General features: G+C 41.9%; 1 protein-coding gene across 8 annotated transcripts in view; it reads right to left on the bottom strand.

The window, feature by feature from the left end:
* The window catches only part of rims2a (regulating synaptic membrane exocytosis 2a), a 157,004-nt gene that overhangs the window by 135,238 nt on the left and 1,289 nt on the right, over positions 1–20,477 (bottom strand). The gene's annotated exons all lie outside the window — the stretch shown is intronic.

Here is a 20,477-nt window from a genome sequence, read left to right as displayed (position 1 = left end):
AATACATCATGCTTTTGCAGGTGGTTACAGTTTAACCAGAGCGTCTTGTAAATAAGGGTAGGTATGCGTAGTTTCTTGAACATGACAATAAGCATGGCCTCGACAATAACGATCTGAATCCAGCAGAGCAACTTTTGGAAGTGGTGCAAGTGGAGATCATGTAATGAAGGTGCTGCCCAAAAATCTGCCAGTATCAATATCATGCCAATCTATTCTGAAGGGGTGCAACTCAATACTAGCATCCATCAGGGCATTCATTTTCTTATCCAACAGGGTCATGAGGGGAGGCTGGAGCCCATCCCAGCTGTCACGGGAAGAGAGGTGGGGTATGCCCTGAACATGTTGTTAGTTTACTATAAGACCAGTAACACTGAGACAAAGAACTGTTCACTCTTACATCCAAACCCACAGCCAATTTAGAATTGCCAATTAACCTAATGAGCATGTCAATCTGTATGTTTAAACAATGCAGATTCAATATCAACTTATTTCCATTACTGAAATCAAAGCAAGAAGCCAGAACTTTTTTTGTCCTGCAGCATATAACATGCATCCCCTCTAATGACCACAGGAGCTCAGAAACAGGACAAATATAGGAGTAACAGCTTGCATACGCAGCATCCCTTAACACGCATTCTCTTCAAATGACGCGCATCTCATATAGTGATATCTCTAGAAGTTCAAAATACGTGCAACCAGGACAAAACACCAAAATTACACCGACACAGACACAAACAGCAAGCACCGTGTGACCGTCTTGTGTCTGTACACCATCTATCAGTGGCGCTGCAAGCTCAGCTGCTGTCGCCTGGTTTAGGAGCAAATGTCACTTAAAGCAAAACACAGACATCTGCAGCTGAGAATCACACACCAGACCTCAGCACACCTGATCGCCGCTTATTCTAGTGAGCTGCCGGCTTTATATAGCCGTGTGAAATGGAATGTGTTAATTGGATTTTGTCTGATTCTGACCATCACAGCAACAGTAGCTAATTTGTTGTGTGTGACTGGTCTGATTCCTACATGTAGTGCTGCAAATAATGATTAGTTTCATTACTGGTTCACCTATTTTTTTTTTTAATGTATTGCTAATAAAATGACCAGGACCTAAGGCAATATGCCCATATAACTATTTTTGTCCAAATCCCAAAAACATTTAGATTACATGCATCCAGTTTTTGTCTGCTTCATCCCATCATCCCAGCTGTCATAGGGCAAGAGGCAAGTTGCCCAGGTATTAGTCGCCAGTCCATTGCAGGGCTAGCACATAGACATGAGCATTCATGCTCTCACCTACGGCCAATTTAGATTGACCACTTAACCTAACATGCATGTCTTTGGACAGTGGCAGAAAGCCAGAATAACTGGGGAGAGCATGCAAGCCCTACACAGATGCTGGCTAGTGGATTCAAACCCAGGATCTTCTTGCTTCAAAGCAAGGCTGCCCACCTTCAAGTTTAACGTGTTAAATAACCTCTGAAACAGTCCCAACTAAAAATAGTAGCCGTAACCCTTACTTTACCCCTTATTAGTGGCAGCCCATAGAAGCCTAGTAATGACACATTAAGCCTGTTAAGCCATATTTGAGAATACCCCATCATTTTAACATCCCATACTTCACATACATACTCAAACTGCCAAAAAGATGCTGAGGCTAAAGCAGAGTCACACAGAGCATCAGAACGGAGCACTGAAGCCTCACAACAGTCTGGTTTAGCGAGAGGTAGAGCACAGCAAAAGTGAGAGATCTGTCCATCTGATCTGTGTCGGACGGGTGAGAGAACACACGAGAAAAGATATAGTCCTGTGTACCCATCAGTCTCGCTGCTCTGTTTTCCGATGAGCCAGTCCATATTTATCCTCTCGCTGTGTTCTCCCGATGACCTGCAGCGCCGTTCCTTATTGATCCCATCAGCACCGTCTCTGTGGTCGCATTACAAGCCTCATATTTATCTGATCGAGCCTGCTGCCTGCCTGCCTGCCTGCCTGCCTGGACAGCTGCCGGGCGCTGTGTGTGTGTGTGTGTGTGTGTGTGAGTGTGTGTGTGTGTGAGAGAGAGAGAGAGAGAGAGAGAGAGAGAGAGAGCATCTGACTATGCATTTATGCACACCATATCAACATGTGTGCGTGTGTGTGTGTGAGTGAGTGCTCTGTGTATTATTTGACATGGGGCAGTGAAATGAGTGAGTGTAAAATGTCACAAGTGACGTATTCGGGATCCTGGCTGCTGCGGAGGCCTCCAGGCCAGATGCAGTCTCCTGTTTTCTGTCTGTTTAACCTGCTCTCTGCAATCACATGAGACCATCGCAAGACATAAAAGACAGATGAAAGACACAAATGGTTCAGAGTTTAGAGTAAGTTTGTGCGGGAGTTTTAAAAAGTCACATCCTGCTGTTATCTTTACTCTTATTTGCTCCTGGATTTCAGTTTCCGCTTTTTCTCAGTGGCTTTGAGTCACAATGACTGATGCTGCACTGCTCTCTAGTGGACAGATGTGCTGCATAAGCTTCTAAGAGATAACTTTCTTTTTCCAGAAAACAGCAACACATAGAACTAGCAGCCATCCACAGAGGTGCTGGATCCCTGTCTAGTTACAAATTACTGAATGTGTATCCAGATTGGGGCATGGGGCAGTGCCCATCTTGCCTGATGCTCCCAGATCGTTAATCTTAAAATGCCAAAACCACTGACAGCGAGTGTGGATGTGACCAATGATGGACTCTAACAGAGTACATTTACTCTAGTGCTTTACTGAATTGCAGTCTGAATGTATATGAACTTTAATATTTCTTGTTTTACTGCTTTCTGCTTCTACTTTTTTTTTTTTTTTTTTTTTTACTTTTTTACTTTTTCAGCATATTTTACCATTCTTTATTATTAAATAAAAAGCTGCCTGGCAGAATATAAAACACGCATTAATTTCTCAGTAATATAACACATATGACTCAGAAAGGGGCCATTGTGTCTTGTTTTGATGCTAAAACTTTTACTTAGGCAAAGCATTGAAATGCTTGTTTCAGAAAACACCTAAAACTTTTCAGGCTCTGCATTGTCACTTTTCATCTATATTAAGCCACAGGGCTGCACAGCGCAGAAACTGTTTTCTGCACTTGGTCTCCTCCGTGCCACAACACTTTCAAAGATCTTGTAAACACCCTTCAGTAAAAGCCAGACAATCAGCTGAAGGAGTTAGCTCTGAAACAATTACAGCCTGACCAGTGGAGTACTGATATTTTTGTGTTTATTTCGTGCTTCCAATAGTGTAGTGGTTAACAGATTTACTTGGCAAGCAAAAGGTTGCTTATTTAATTCCAGCTGGAACACAAATCTCCTTTATGTCTGGAAGGGGATCCGTGTGTCAAGGGAGCAGCTGAAAGTAGCTTTACTGACATTTGGTGAAATTATGACATATCAGATGATATTTGTTTCCCTTCAGATACAGTAAACATGGGATTTCTCCAACATTTTTTATGTGTAGCTCTTTATTTACTTGTTTACGCCCGATTTCACTCGATCAGTTTTTATGCTTGTGGCATCCCAAACGCGGAAGTTCAAAAATGCCCTCTTGTGGACAAAGTATGCAACATCAAGACTTATAACGTGGATAGATCCACAAACAGCTAATAAATGTGGCAGGCTCTAGAAACAATTAGCTTATTATTATTATTATTATTATTATTTTGTCTTTTAGCTCCTTTTTTATTTAATGAATCACTGCAAAATAAATGTATTTGTGTTGTGGACAAAAATAGTCATGTATTGGCTCTGTGAGGTCATTCAAAAATATTACCAAAGATGATAACTACTACAGACCTACTGAAGCCAAACAAATAGATTCTCTTTGAATTTTATAAGTACACTTGAAAGAAGTTTTCATTTCATTGTGTGAGATTTTTCTAATTCTTTACTGTCAGCTAAGTGTATAAGTAGCTGATGAGTTTGGACTTGTTGCTGTGAATTACTTTTATGTTTTAAAAAAGAGATCTATACAGGAAATGATGAACACGCTTTTAACACCAGCCACAGCAAAAAGGATGCAAATTGGCACTTTATAAGAAGGATACTGTTGTAGAAAAAAAAAGCTGCATCAGCTTCATTCTAAATCTGACTCATAGGGAGGTGAGATCCTTGAGAGATCTGGGTTGATGCATCTCTGATGTACCAGAGAGAGGAGTCTAACACGCATAGCTAGACCTCGACTTAAACAGTGCAATCTTCAAACTGCTGCTCCTGTGTCACAGCTGTGTTAAGACAAAATTACTGATACGACGGCTGCGTAACAAGCCCTGAATCAGCACTGGACAATGCAGTAACAACTTGCACCACAGCAGGTTCACCAACAGCTAATGTGCATGCAACAAAGAAACAGAAACCAGGAAACAAGCAGGACCCGAATGGCACACTATTTAACTAACCTTAATCGATATTTCCACACAGCCCAGTCTAAGTTGCCATGAGAAAGTATTTTTAAAAAACAAGGAAACAAGACCAGTAGAAGCATAATGTACATTTAACTGATTCTAAATAAGCTGCAGCTCACAGCACATGTCGTGCAGTTTTAGAAGATAACTCTCAGTTGACTTTCTTTGAGTAGAAACTCAGTTACATATTGACAGAACAGCAGCAGAGCAGCAGGGCTATGATGAGGTGTACTGGGCAGTCTCCTCCTCAGGGACAGACTGACAGGGCCGGGATTGCCACGAGCAGAACACAACAAGCCTGCTCATCACTAAATATCTATTGCAGATCGTGACAAAAGCACCTCTACTGCGCATTTAGATCCACATGCATCAGCGCGTTCACTTGATTGGGATCCTTTGCACTCAGAACTGACTGACTGTGTGTCTGAGAAGATACTCTGCAATGAAATATTACAGATGTCCCCTTAAATCGTTTGAGAACAGAATATTGGCAACCCGCTGTGGGTGACAGATTTTAAGCAGAGGGTCATATAAGGCCTTGGCTACAACACTGGAACAGAAAAGCTGTGATAGAGGATCTCATGGCTAAGCAATGACCCCACAGACCTTTTGAGTCCACTACAGACTGAGCGATAATTGGATCATAAGGGAGTAATCTGGCTCTGTGAGTAAATACAAACTACATATATCATTAACACATCCCGGTCAGTCAGTACTGCCAGGAGATGAGGTTAATGTCTGTCTGAAATCACTCACAGGCAACTAACCGTTAGGGAAAACTTTCATCGGAGACTGGCCCAGCAGAATTTTACTCTGGGCTTATTTACTGTATGATACAACTTGCCACCTGGTATATGCCAACAGTGTCTATTTAATAATAATCCCTTAAACTCGCCTGCAATTGAGACACAGTAAAGAGTTCATGTGGGGAGCAATAGATGGATTACATTTGTCAAAGCGCTCTGAGTGCTCTAATCTCTAATTAGTCTAATGATCATTTAGCTTTTTTAGACTTTTTGTTAACGCTTAAACAAAACAATAGGAGTTCATAAACAATAAGGCTATCCCCACTACACTAAAAACCCTGAAAAACTGGTGCTTATTCTGTTTCCTTCCTGGCTTCAGTGGCCACTTTAGGGGAAACTACTGTGGCCAACTGCTTATCTGTAGTGGGTGTAGGCTGACAGTCCACTGTTTACCTCAGCTGTCAATATTCGGGTTGTCCATGTCTACTCATTTGATGAGTCAGTGACTCTCACTTCTGTCTGATGTCAGCGATACTGAGGTGAGTTGTTAAGGATATCCTGAATTTTTCTATAAGCCCTGCTGTTTTTGCCTCTCTTAGCCCCTATTAGCTGTTTTTAGCCGCTGTAAGCTGCTGTTATCTGGTGTTAGCGAAACATCTTTAAAGTAAATCTAACATTGTTGGACACAGACACTTAGAGAGTAAACTCTTATACAATGTGAGAATATTATCAAACTCTTCATCAGAGGGAAAGCGTGACTTTTAGGACACTTGTGGCCTAACGTTAGCTGGTATAATATTAGCTTATAACCTGCTGTTGTTGCGTTTAGTCGGTCAGCTGTCCGAAGATGGGAGGGAAACATATCTAATCTGCTGACAACAAGTAATTGTGATAATACTGAGAATAAATAAGCATGTTTATCCACGTTGTAGAGCCCTGACTTCAGTTCAGGAGATGAGGCTTGAGGTGAGAATGAAGAGGATGAGGTGGATGTAAGGGAAGAGAGCACATTGGCGGAGGAGGCAGATGAAGAGGTGGAGGAGAAAGACATATTAAGAAAGACTAAATTATAAGGTGGACTACTTATATGGGCAGTGTCTCGCCACATACATAAAATGTGATTAGGCGAAATGGTGATGTCCATCTCCACTAATGTATTCAACATGGCGGGGCAACATAGCTGGTGCCGCTCCTTCAAACTCTTAATGCACTAAGTTTATGAGAATTCATGCATTTGCTGGAAGATATAATTACACACTAAACAATGTATATTTATGAGTATAACATTCTTTTCTCTGTTAAATCACCTTAAAACAATTACTGTAACGTTAAGACTGTGTTACTGTACTTTCCCCTCTGCTGTACATTACCAAATATTAAACAAAGAGAGAGAGGGGGCTAAAAATAGCTGCTCATTTAAAGATGGGTGATTAGATCTTGAGACACTTTTTTTTTCATTCTACCTCTCCAGTAAATGCCAGGAGAAGGGCTACTTAACACTTTCTCTCCATCTCGTAGAGGATTAGGGGCAGGGGATGAAGTGCTGATAACTTCCTCTGGCACGGGGCACTGGCAAGGCGCGATAGGCAGGGCAGGAGGAACGGTGAGAGGGCAAGCGCCTCGGTGTGGAAGGGGTTGGCCAGCTACCACAGCTGGGCCTTAGAAAGCAAAGATAGGACTGAATCCACGGGGCGCACTCATCAGAATAGGCAATTTAACAGTGCGCAAGCCAGACCTCCTGACCAAGAACTAATATTCAGATTGTCAAACAGGAGTTGGCAACAGCAGGTTTTTTTTCTGAGCAACGGGGAAGTGGCTAATCTGCTGCCAAATATAACTAAAATCCATCTGTTTCCTTAGATTACCTGCCAGGATTCAATTGAGCTGCTCCATATCTCTCTTCCTGAGAGATTTCCAAGTGGCAAAGAGTCAGCTAATCACCCAGCAGCCCACACATTCACAAGTATATTTCTATGCAAAAGCTTACAGGAAGCATATGTACAATATCCATATGTCATTTTAATACAGCAACTTCACCATACAGCGAATCATGTATAAACAGTACGAGAAGCATTTAGTCAGAGGCAGTGACGCACCATGTTTGTGTTTTTGCACACAGTATATGAGCGTATTTGCTTTAATAATGGGTGTGTGTACAACCGCGTCTTTCACTGTATGTGTACGCTTAGCTGCGTCTCCTGTCAGCCCACTTTATTCATCCTGACAGAGATACATTTCATAATGGCTGTGATCAGCACTTTCTTGGCAGCTGACATTGTCCCTAGCTAACGTCACAACTCCTGTTATATGCGAGGCTCAACAGCTCCACTGGGAATGCTCTAGAACTTTAGCCTCAGCCCCACCGTGGCTGGGTCACCACCCCCCTGCGTTTTAACTCAGTCTCTAGACAAACACAGCTGAAGGCAGCTTCATGCCTTCCTTCGTCCCTTCCCACGTACCATAAACAGTGAAGCATCAAGAACACTTCTCAAGCACCAATGCCATTTCTCCATCCCCCCGTATTATTTCCAGTCTCATAATCAGCAAAAACCTAGTTTCAGCCTTTCCTCCTCATGTCCATGATGAGGGTAGAGTGGTGATGATTATGATCACATTCTCTGACACATGCCACTATCCAAACCTTCCCCTCAACAAACCTCCCATCAGCCCCCATCTTTAAACAGATACAACAGCCTCTCGACAGTGTTGTTGTGGTCTGTACTGAAACTGCAGTCAGCTGTCTAATGTCTATAATAATAGCCCAGCCATAGCTAACAATAGAGAGGTAATAGATACCCCGCCTATTGTTGGCCAAGCCTGCTCTACTCCTTCCTGTCACAATTCATCACTATAGCACATCACTATTAGCTTGTTTAACTAAACTGCAAGCAGTGTACCCAGACAGACAAGCACTGAGCCTGCTGAGATCACCTTTCTGCACACAGGTTACACCCGTAGACACCATATGAAGTCCCACACCATGGATCATGTTTTATGTATTGCATACACTACACACAGTCTAAAAGACTAGCATGCTCATTCAAATGAACAGATGTCGCCACGACACTGTATGACTTGAATTAACTTGGACTTGGTGGCTGTCAACATCTGTCTGATGGTGCAGAATGAAGTGTTTGAGTGTAGCTGCTGTAAAAGCTCAAATCAAAAGGATTCCCTTGCATTAGCAGCCTCTGCACAGATTTAAAGCAACAACTATTCAAGCATCTGCCCCCTCGAGGATAAGGACCAGCCTCTGTACACCAACTACAAAAAAACAGCTCCCAGCCCCCCTCCTCATCACCTGATGCTTAGTGGCTTTAAATGCCTGCACTCCGTTTCTTGAGGTGTCGCTTCAGAGAGCTGCATTTACATTTTGCAAAAGAAGGATTTCTTTGTGTTTGTGCAAGGACCCTTCTCCCCTCGCCATCATCCACTGCTACACATCCAGGCCACGTCAGCATCATCATGGCGATGGTGGCAGTATCTCAGTGGGATGGGAGATATTAAGGGATTAGTGGGAGATCCTCCATCAGACTTCAGTGACGGAGCACGATCCCGGGATCACAACATCAGCTCCCTCTGCCCACCAACGTCCTGATCAGTGTCAGACGATGGGGAAGAGAGACAGGCCTCGTCACTGTTTATGTTCAGTTTTGATAGTACACACCCAACAAACCAAGCAAGGCTGAATACGGCAGATACTGAATCTTTTGGATAATGACTTTAAAGCCACCATTAGCTCTAGGCAGAGTGAGCGGTGGCCTATATGCTGTACAATATATCCCACTGTAGGTTACATGGTAGTGCCTGTGTGCAGTGTTCAAATGGTGGGCTTATATAAGAGCTGCGGCTGTATTTGTGACATCACCATAAGCACTGCTCTTTATCCTCCTTTATTTATGTCAGTTGGCTACCTACAGCAGCATCTGCATCCACTGTACATGTAAAGCTGTGTAGCATTACATAATATCTAACCTGACTCATGATGGAAGAACAATAACCATAACAATATATACTATATATTTAAAATAGAGAGCAAGCAGAAAGCAGAAATAATAACAAAGAAGCAAAATATGTATTTCCATTTTTTAGAATGTATTCTGGGCACAGTATTAAAGGACCTTAGATCCATAAGGTTTTTTGGTTGGGTTTTTTTGGGGGGTTTTGCCACACAAAGGCATATTTGAAGGACCGGCTCTGCTGCACGCACATGGTTGAGTCACCAGTTTGCACCTGCTTTGACTAGCTGAGTCTTGAATGAGCATAACGTGGAGAGACACACAATCACGTTGGAGAAAGAGAGATTAGACCGGCCTGTGTAAACTACCGCTACTAAATACATTAGCTCACACACCAAGCATCTCGGGGGTTGGATATTAGCAATTTAACTGTGTGGGTGTTTTTTTTTTCATTTCAACATTAACTTGAGTTGATAGTGATTAAAAACAAACGAGAAAAAAACAAGAAAAAAAGTAGCCAAATCTAGAAATTTAAGTCTGTACCCGCTACTTTTTTTCTGTTCAGGTTCATTTTAACATCCAGGACAAAAACAGTGTGTCTCTTTTGTATTTCTTCATAAAAATCAAGCATATTTTGCCTGTGCATTTAACAAAAAAGGGCCTTATTTAACCTGTGAGCTTACATGTTTAACTTGATCCAAAACACTTCGACAAGTGTTTTAGATCACACTTTTGTTGCTAAGGAAGCTAAAACTTTTGGATTAAGTTTTAGCCTCCTTAGCAACATTCACTGAAGCTAATGCTATTGTATAACTGGATGTTAGTTAAGCTTTGTGACTGAGTTAGCTATTTAGCACAGAGGTCTTTGTGTGGACCTTTCTGTATGCCACAACTCACCATGGTGAGATCATAGTCTGCCACTGAGAAAGTAACTAAATGAACGGAGGGAAGGAAAAGGGCTTTGTGGTATCTACTCTAGGGTGACCGTATTTTGATTTCCAAAAAAGAGGACACTTGGCTCAGTCATGAAGAACTTGCTTAAAGAAACATATTTAACATATTTAAACGATACCTCCTCTGTGCGGTTAATGAATTGTGAAATAAAATATGCCATATAGGCTTTTACAAGTCAACAAGTGCAAAAAAATAACTTGAAAGCTTCTGGAATTAAATAATGGTACATAAATAATGCCTCATCTGCATAAGAAAAATTACCAGTACTGGATCGGTACGAGGGAAGTTTCTTTTGCAGTTTGTCTGAAAAGATGGACTTGTGCTTTGGGATCTTTTAAACATTATTAGGCGTGTTGCTGCGCGCTGTCTGTCCCGTCTGCGAGTGCAGAACAAGCGCTCACAAAGCAGCAGTTCGGGGATGACTTCAAACACATGGGTCCTCTGTCGGAATATAGTAAAACCCGGACATTTTTATCAATCACGAAAATCCCCCCAGACGCCCCGGACAGAACGTGAAAAGAGGACATGTCCGGGGAAAAGAGGACGGTTGGTCACCCTAATCTACTCTGCTTCAACCAACACGACCTGGCTACAGGAGAAAAGGATTCATATATTTTTAGAGCAAAATCATCATTAAAACATTGTTCAAGATTTCAGGAAATACTCTTATTTCCTTACTTGTCAAGAGTTGCTTGAGGAACATTGATACCATATTGCTTAGTATGACGCTAAGTCAGGCTAACAGTTAGCTTGACTTTGCATAGCAAGTGGAAGCAGACATGAATAAAACTAGCCTACTTTTAACTGCTTAGTTTTAAAAACTATATCAAACGACCCGTAAGCCCACTTAGGTATATGTAAAATTTCAGTTTTTCTAGTTTAGTTTTTCTAGTATAATTTTACTCCTTCCTGAAGTTGTTGTTATTTCTTATGAATTAGAACAATTGAATGAGTATTTAGTCTCTGAAGAGTACCCTAACCAAAATCATGTTACTCCAGCATTGTATACCCAGAGATGATGGGTAACCTTCATTTAGCTTTCATCAGAGCATGAAACTGATTACGGCTGTAAGGCAGAAATGTTAGCATTTTTGTTGGTGTATTTGAGATTTTTCAGCTATCAAAGCAAATAAGTATGTTTTTGAATCTGAGAGGACTATGACAGAACTATCTGTGAGGATAAATTTTTATCAAGACTTCTGATGAAAATAAGTCACTTTGGTTTTATTAGATGGGTGTCAGATCTGTTAATGACACTTATTTGTCAAGAAGGAAGATGAATTAATCAATTCCTCAGTTAATTAACATGATTCTTCGTTAGAAGCTCCTTTGTCTTTATGGTTGTTGGAGATGGTTCTGTTTCTTTGCTGTCTGGGTTTCTTGGATGCCTGGCTGCATGCCGGTCACTGCGGAAAGCTGAGTGTCCCCACTATTAATAGTCCAACTAACAGCATGAAGGTTCTCACTCTTTGAACGCAGTCAGCTGGAGATGACCTGGTGCCACGTTCCACCTTTAGTAACTGGCCATTCAGTGGCTTCACTTTCCCATGCAGGTGTCACTGTCTCTCCTGCTTTCAGTTTGTCTCCTGCTTGCTTGTTCACAAAGCATCTACATAGATGTTAGCAGTACAAACATTGAACTATATTTAACAGCTGTAAGTGCTCAATTCCTGTGCCACAGCCTTAGATTCATATTTTGAGAAATCAGTAGCAAAGATTGTTGTTATGATAAATTCATCTCAAGCGTGTCATCACTTTACCCTTAGAGATACATTTAACATTGACGCTACCAGCTATTCTATAGCAGGCACACATGTTCTTCAGATACGCTAGGCTTCCCTCAGAGGATCAGATGCTGTATATCTTCTTCCAAAACGGACTTTATAATGGTGGATGGGGACGGGGGATGGGCAATAAAAGTGATAAAGTGTCAGCTTCGCAGTGCCTTTCCCTTTCATGATTCTGCTCTCTTTGTTCTTATTTGGCTGATGTTCCTTTTTTGCATTCATTATTTATCTCTTTTTCTCCGTTTTCTTTGTTTTACCGCACTACTATTCATTTATAGCTGCATTTCTGTTTCATTGTGTTGCTCTCATTCAGGCTAGTCTTGCACAGCATGCTGGGAAGCTTACATAACAAAAGGCCAGATGTTCTAGTAGTGAAGCTGTAGCTGGGTTCTGTTCTGGCTCAGTCCAGGATCACTAGGATCGCTTTCAAGTACTTTCTAACAGACAAAATGACACACTGACTCACAGTCACATAAAAATTGCAATACAACAGAGCTATGTCTATCTGCCCACCTAACTTCTTGTGATCGGACCCATAGAAATGAAATTTTTAAACACAGTTAATTAAATAAGACATGAAAGTTGCTTGAGCCTTTGCTTAACTATTATTTAACATATAATATTATAATAAGTACAGAGGAATCATCATTTGCTGGGGTAGCAACAATTTAATATGCATTGCTTGTACTAGTTCCAACAACCTATTAAAACATTTCCCTGTAGTCGTGTTTCACCAAGGGCATTTTAGATTGCACAGCCAGGGGCAGGAAAATCCCTTCAAACTTTGCTTGAGGGATAAGATCCCAGAAAGTATAAAACCAATGCTGACAAATGCAGATGTTATTTTGAACAAAGCCTTAAGAGACAATGGAGCCCAGTGCTGTGCTGTGCCACGCAGGAGAATAGCAGGCTATGGGAGATGGCAGGCTGATTGCTCTGTCAATGAAGACTGAGGCTGTCATATCAGCAACGGGACCTGATAGCATCACAGACGTCAATGTCTCTCCTCTCATTTTCTTTGTGATGTTCTCTTCTCCCTTTCCCCTCTCACCCCCCCCCCCCCCCCAGTCCCTGCTCACTTCCTTTCCTCCCTGCCCTTTCTTCTGCTTTCCTAACACATTCTAGCCTATCACGTGTGCTCTCTCTTCTTTTACAAACCCTGTTATTGACTCAACAGGGCATTGTCAAAAAAGTTCTTAAACACTAAATCCCTGTTAACACGACTAAAATGATCCCACCAGCAGATCTACATTACAGACCAAAAAATATTATGAGCCATTACACACTATTACATCAGGTGACATGTTTGTTTATCTGTAGTTAATCCTGCAGACATGCTCCCAGTGCTATAAATAACTGGCAGATGTATTTTAATCCTGAACTGAAAATAGCTACACGTGAATGTTTTATTTGTGTTTTAGCAACATTTGATTGCCCAGATGTTCTGCTCTTATTTGTATTGTGAAAAAAAAGGTTAAAACATACTTTATGGCTAAAAGCATGCATTACAACTACAGCAGCTGCTTGGCTAAGGGTGGATGGGCTCTGCTTTAGAGACAGGGTGAGAAGCTCAGTCATTCTAGAGCCGCTGCTCATTCCACATTGAAAAGAGCCAATTGAGGTGGCTCTGGGACAGACCCAGGATTCGCTGGTGAGATTATATCTCGACTGCCTCGGGAACAAATCGGTGTGGCCAGGGTGAGGGAAGTCTGGGCTTCTCCGCTTAGACTGGGGCCCTTGCAACCCGTACCCAGGTAAGTGGTAGAAAACGGTAGGATGGATGGAGAACGTTCACAAACTGCCTTCATGGCTTTGGACTACATTGCTAAATGCTATATTTTATACAGTGTGGCAATGGAACTGAATTCCAAGATAGATTACAGAGATTAGATTAGATGAAACTTTATTAATCCCTCGGGTGGGTTCCTCCGGCAAATTCAGTTTCCAGTCGCACAGCACCGACAGATGTTGCATGTTACAGATGCAATAAAGGGGAATGAGAGCAAGGATATAAACATAAATATATATATAAAAACATATATACACATATACATATATATAAATACAGAATATATAATATGGATAAATAGGAATACCAGTGGATTGCACATTTGAGTGAGTCTATTGCACAGTGATTATTGCACAGTCGAATATAAGAAAAAAATATTGTGAATATTGCACAGTGGAAAAAAAGCACTACAGCTCAGCTTTGTCCCCCTGTTTCCCCTCCCTCTCTCCTCCAAGGAGGAGTTAAACAGTTTGATGGCGTGCGGGACAAAGGAGTTTTTAAGTCCGTTGGTTCTTGACTTTGGGAGAAGCAACCTGTTGCTGAATAGGCTCCTCTGATTATTTACGACCGTGTGCAGAGGATGCCCAGCATAATGTCCATAATGTCCAGCAGTTTCTTTAGTGTCCTTTTCTCTGCCACTGTCACCAGATTGTCCAGCTTCATGCCGACCACAGAGCCAGCCTTCCTGATTAGTTTTTCCAGTCTTGCTGTGCTGCTCCCCCAGCACACCACAGCATAGAACTGTACTCCTGCAACCACCGACTGGTAAAACATCCTCAGGATGAAGAGGTGTGGCTCCGTACGTTTGTCCATATAGTATAATATGTACTGAATGTGAAGGATGTGGCTTATATTTACAGAGAACTGTAAATCAGCTCACTTTCTCGGTTTTGTGGCATTCAGTCTAAGGGCTTTCATGAATTATGCTGGTTGCAGAGATATTTAGCCACATATTGGCAAATTTAATAAGGAATTTAGCAGCTAAAAACATGATATGTTTATCTATACTTCATGTAAACCGAAACTGAGCTAACAACAATAAACTAAGCTTAGAAGTAGTCTGAGGCATTTTCTTTATAATAATACAATAATTTTTACAATAATACAATGCCTGTACTGGATGCCACATTTTGGCATACAAGCCTTTGTTAGGGTTAGAGAGACTTCATGGAAACAGTGGCTCTTTTGTCGTTGTGTTCCACCAACAGGAATCTTCCATTTGTGCTGTCCAACAGCAGTGGAATATTCCAGTCTTACCCAAGGCGGAAGAATGGAACATTCCACGCATTGGAAATTTTTTTAGGTGTAATATCACCATCCCATGTGACTTAAGGTATTTGAAATCATGTAAAATACAGGTAAACAAGCAGGGAATGGTCTAACCAACTAAAATTACTCCACATGTCATGTTTAAAGGTATATTTCTTAGATCCTGGGAGCATATTCAAAATGAAAGCTGGTACTGGGCCGTTTGAAGAGGACGAAAAAAAACAAAAAACAAAGCATTTACAGACATCAGTGGCTAATATTGTGTCAAAGCTAATATGTATCAGTGAAATGTTCATTAACATTGTGATAAATCTTTTTATATAAGGAAGATATATGGCTTTACACCCACTTGTAGTGGCTTACAAGCTACTTGTAAGTACTTGTAAACAGTGTTGGTCAAGTTACTTGAAAAAAGTAATCAGTAACTAATTACCTCCCCAAAAAAGACTAGCGGTCCTGTTGCTCTATTTTCACCTGTAAAGCAGGAGTAGGGTAGGCAGAGGTTTACCCTGGTGCAGGTGTGCTGCAGCGGTCAGTGGAAGAATCTGCGAGTTTCTCTGTGAGTTTCCCATTACGTTGTTGCGCACTCGGTGCTTGCTCGGAAGTTTAGGGGTTTTTTTCGCTTTAAAAAGAAGTTTTCTTCCCACGCACAACGGACACTAATGTTTTTGTCACTTTTTATGGAATCAAACTCAAAGTAAGGTCAGTACTTCCACGCTTTAAACGCTGCACGCTCATACTCTCTCCCGTACTCAATATATGATGCACCGTTGATCCGCACACAGCTGTTGTCACGAACGTCGCACTCGCTTACATCACTGTCATGAGACATTCTTGCAAAACGATCACGGTTTTAGTAACGCAGTACGGGAAAGTAACGGTAATCTAATTACCGTTTTTGCAATAGTAATCCCTTACTTTACTCGTTACCTGAAAAAAGTAGTCAGATTACAGTTACAAGTAACGTGTTACTGCCCATCTCTGCTTGTAAACATATTGTTTTAAAGTGTATTATATACAGTAAATCATGTCACATTAGATCAAACTGAGCCAAACTACTTAAAATATACCAACTGTCCATAACCAAAACACACAGATACTTTAATTAGCATGATGATGTATTCATTTGGCGTGTGCTCTGCTTTGCAGAGTCAAGACATCTTCTCTTCCACTTTCTCTCTCTATTTTTTCCCTTGGGGAAAAGCGATGGGGGATGGGAGACTCATGACAGAATCTGCTCTCTGCATGGGAAGGCGAGTAAGCATGGGTGAGTGAGCTAAGGGGGACTAGAGAGACAGAGAGAGAGAGAGAAACAGAGAGGGAGTGTACTGTAAACTGTCCAGTGGGAAGCTTATCAGCATTGCCTCATCTTATTTCACAATAATACGACTCTTTTTTTTTTTTTTAATTTGTCAAATTGAAATTTGCTTTATTGGAATTCATTAATTTACCATCAACATTACATAGATACAGTCAGATTTACAGTTTACATTACTGGCTTTTTCTCATCCTATAATATGATAGCTGTCATTTTCTCCCCTCGTATATTTTTGCAAGATTCTGTTCTACATTTAAATTTTGTTTCGCAGACATTACAAGCTTTAATATTTTGCTTGGATTCAGATCACTACTGCTGCCAACATAATCTAGCACGTGGTATTATTTGTTCAATGAAAAAGTATTAAGTTGTAGAGTAGAACAAGAATTTTAGAGGCTTAGACCTCTGTATGATGTGTGTGAGTACAGTACTCCACAACTGCTGCAGCCTCAGGAGGCCTGAGATCCTATAGCCTCCAGGGACACAGGGCCTCTGAGTAACTCTGACCCCAGCTGGTATGTTGAGCTCTCTGGCACAATCAGATAAATGACCAGGATCCAGGGCTGGGGTAGGGGGCGGAAGTTTTTGAGTGTGCATGTATGTCAGGGGTAGGGGAGGTAAGAGCAAGGGAAGAGTTAACGGAAAATGGGACGTGATCAATCAAAGCTAATTTTAGGCCAATGCGCTTCATGTGGAACACCAGCCATCATAGCTGTTGACAGGCATGCTAACCAGAAGTGTAATCTGTGTTTTTAGGCGACTCGTCGTAAAGAGAAGTGAAAAGGAACTGATGAACAGTTTACCCATCACGGAGGGCTGTAGTCAGCCTGTGAAAGTAATGTGTGTAATGTGCTCTTTGTCTCTGGAGAGAGTTTTCCAGCGTCTGTGATGATGTCATTAGGATTACCCTGCTTGGGTTTTGAGACTAGAAATGGAAAATCAACATTACAAACTGAGGACTTGAAATCAGTGACCTTTTATTGTATATGGTGGGTTTATGGCAGAAGGATACAATCAAGCTGCATTCGAGGAACTGTAGGATACAGTTGTTTGAGATCTTAACCCACATTAGAGGCTAACAGTTAGGATACCCCTGCATTTTTGGATATCCTTTTCTTACAATACTAGTCTTGCGAGTTAATGAAAGTGCAATATTACAATGGTGGCTTATTTTGTTTTTTTATTTCACAGCAAATTCACTGACATTGTTTTCACATATGATTTTCTTTCTGCTTGGAATTGTTGCATTCCATGTTTACATAAAAACACTAAAAGCTTTAGTGATTATATTTATGCTATGATACATGATGCTTAAATTTCTAGTGTGGGGGTCTTTTTAGATAAAATGAAAATTAAAAAAATAACCTTAATATAGAAAAAAAGGTATTCCCAAATACAGAAAATAGGTCATACTTTGTTGTGTGCGATTAAATTCAGGGGGGGAGCCCAAATAGATGGCAGAGCAGCAGACACCTCACAGCCCCGGAATAGCTGCATCTCAGTGGGAGTCCCTCCTTCAAGGCAGACAGTATAATTAGCACTGTCAAAGGCGATCCCTGAACAAATGGCACAGTACCCCCTGATCCACGGGGTGAACACGGTCGCAAAGAAGAGGACAAAGTGGCATATTTACTGGGATGCTACTTATGTGGTGTTTAAAGTGAACAGACAATTAAATAGGACAGCGCTTGCTGATGTCACTGATAGGTAGGTGGGGTGAGACTTGTGCCACTGAAGTTATTCAAACAGTTATTCTTCCCACACTCTAGCATGCAGGCCTAGAGGACTAGAAAAGAGGGAGAAAAAAGAAGTGGAGCTACAGGCATTCTGTGGGTAACCCATCATAGGCAGCTGATACCTTGCTGTAAGAAACAGAGTGTCTACATGAGTGGGGGTCCCATAGCCATCATTACTGTACTGCTCAGGGGCTCACTGAACCATGGAAAGCTAGGATAGTTGATAGCTCCAGAGGATTCTCCATAATGGAACAAATGGCCCTGGAGATATGCTTAATTGTCTTTTATAGGTAGACATGTTAGAATTATGCACTGAAATATAATTTAAAGGCTACAACTTTGATGAGCCTCTGGGGAAAGAAAATAAGCTACAGATACGTATGCCGCTGCCTTATACACTTTTCACTGGGGCAGCACATTTTCAGCACACGCACACACCGTGGCACCTCCAGTGAGATGACAGCAAGTTGGCAGGCCCTGCAGCTGGAGGCTTCTCTCTCTTTCTCTCTTCTATCCATCCCTCCATCCTCGCAGGATTCCCTCTGTAATATTACACACTTCAATGTTCAAGCTGCCACTTTCCAGAAAAGCTATCAGAGCTGCTGTGGGATCAGACCAGGACTGCAACAGCAGAAATGCGTGAACCACACAGGCAGGGCTAGATGTTGTTGCGGTGTGGAGGTGTTTGTTTCCAACACTGCTGGAAATGCTACGAACCATCCAATGACAAGTTAATCCGCTGCGGTTGTACCTACGCCAGGGCTGAGCATATTAATGCTACTCCGGGATATGTTCTGCTTGTGTGATTCATAGGTAAAGAAAGTGGGGATCTACTGTTTTGATGAATCAGGATGAGTCACCACATATGTATAGAGAGGCATTCTAAAACTGAGCCAATATCCTGTTGCACGAAAGGAAACTTTACTATCAGGCCACAGAGGAGTCAGACGGTCAAATCAGAGTCTCAATAGATAGCAAAACAGTGCCAGCCACCCTTCAGTGTAAAATCCACCTCTTTTGCCAAATGTAATTCAGTACATGATGTAACTCCCCCCCCCCCCCCCCCCACCTGCACACACACACACACACACACACACACACACACACACACACACACAGTAACCAAGGCATGAAAGGGGAAAACCAAAAAGAAAACACAGAGTGCTTCTTATGCAAAGCGACTCAAACAAAGGCCTCTTTGACCTCCCAACATCTGGTGTCCATTCAGCCTGTGTGGCGTGCATCAAGTTACCCAACATTATGGTGAGACAGCCAGTCACGCCTGTCGCAAAGAACAGCCTCTTCTGCCCATGCTCAGTCATGACAAGGCTTTGACATCACTGTCAGACTAAGAGTGACTAAAGCTGACAATCTCCCTTTACCTCCGGAGAAAGAGAAATAGGAAAAACATGCCGCTGTTGGGGAGTAAGGGAGGATGAGGGGAGACAGTGAAAGGGGAGGAAAGGCAGAAAAAGCCTGGATGAATCACCCAGCACGCACCGCAGCGGCTGAGGTAGCCGTGTCTTGGAGTACATGAGTCATGTTCATCATGCAGCAGCACTGGGCAGGGATTGCACAACTTTCTCTCCATTAGGAATGTTGCAAATATTTACCCTTTGATGGGAAAAAACAATAGCTCTGATCCTTCTAAAGAGCTCCCAGTGATAGTGCCACACATCCCTCACACTGAAGTCACTGGCACCTGCTGAGAGGATGGATGGAACACCAGTCAGCCTGCTGCAGCTCTCAGGCACAACCCACCCCAAAACAAAACAAAACAAAAAAACATTTGACACCTAAACTGCAATCGGATATTTATGCTGCATTCTAATACAATAGTAAAAACCATGCAGCACCAAAAGTGTGTGCAGCTCTTCATTGAAGAAAAAGATAAACCCCAAGAAAATCAACAGGATGGAAACATTTAAGGCCCACATTTATAACCCTCTCTCTTAAAAATCCAAACGGGTTCAAAGCCATTTTTTTAATTAACAGTCCATCAGTAGAGTGTGTTTCTTTATAACAGGTCAAGACGAGTGGGGGTAATATCCCACCATAAACGAGATTTATGGCTCAGGCGGTGATAGTTTTAGAGCCATGATGGCGGAAATACTCCGGTCCACCTTAAAAAAAAAAAGAAAAAAAAAGCTAAAACCCTACAGTGGACAGCGCCGTGGTGCTGAAACAGCTCCGAGCGACATCTGTACACAAGAGGAGCGGGAGGGGGGGTACTTTAACGTTGAAATCACACACACACACACACACACACACACACACACACACACACACACACACACACACACACACCAGCGTGCGCCATTGCCACAAAGGACACCTTAAATGATCTTTCCAGTGTCATATTGTGTAATCTCGATGACGTTCGTGGGGAAAGGTTAAGCTATTTGGCGTGCTTTTTACGTGAAAATGGCGGGCGCCGCTGCTAAAACCCAACCCATTACAGCTATAGCCACAGCCACAACAAAGTGGTAGGAAAGCGC

This window comes from Astatotilapia calliptera, chromosome 11 (genome assembly GCF_964374335.1).
Source record: "Astatotilapia calliptera chromosome 11, fAstCal68.1, whole genome shotgun sequence".
NCBI classification, from domain to species: domain Eukaryota; kingdom Metazoa; phylum Chordata; class Actinopteri; order Cichliformes; family Cichlidae; genus Astatotilapia; species Astatotilapia calliptera.
Note: the sequence above shows the minus strand (reverse complement) of the source record. Positions and strands in the feature narration are given on the sequence as shown.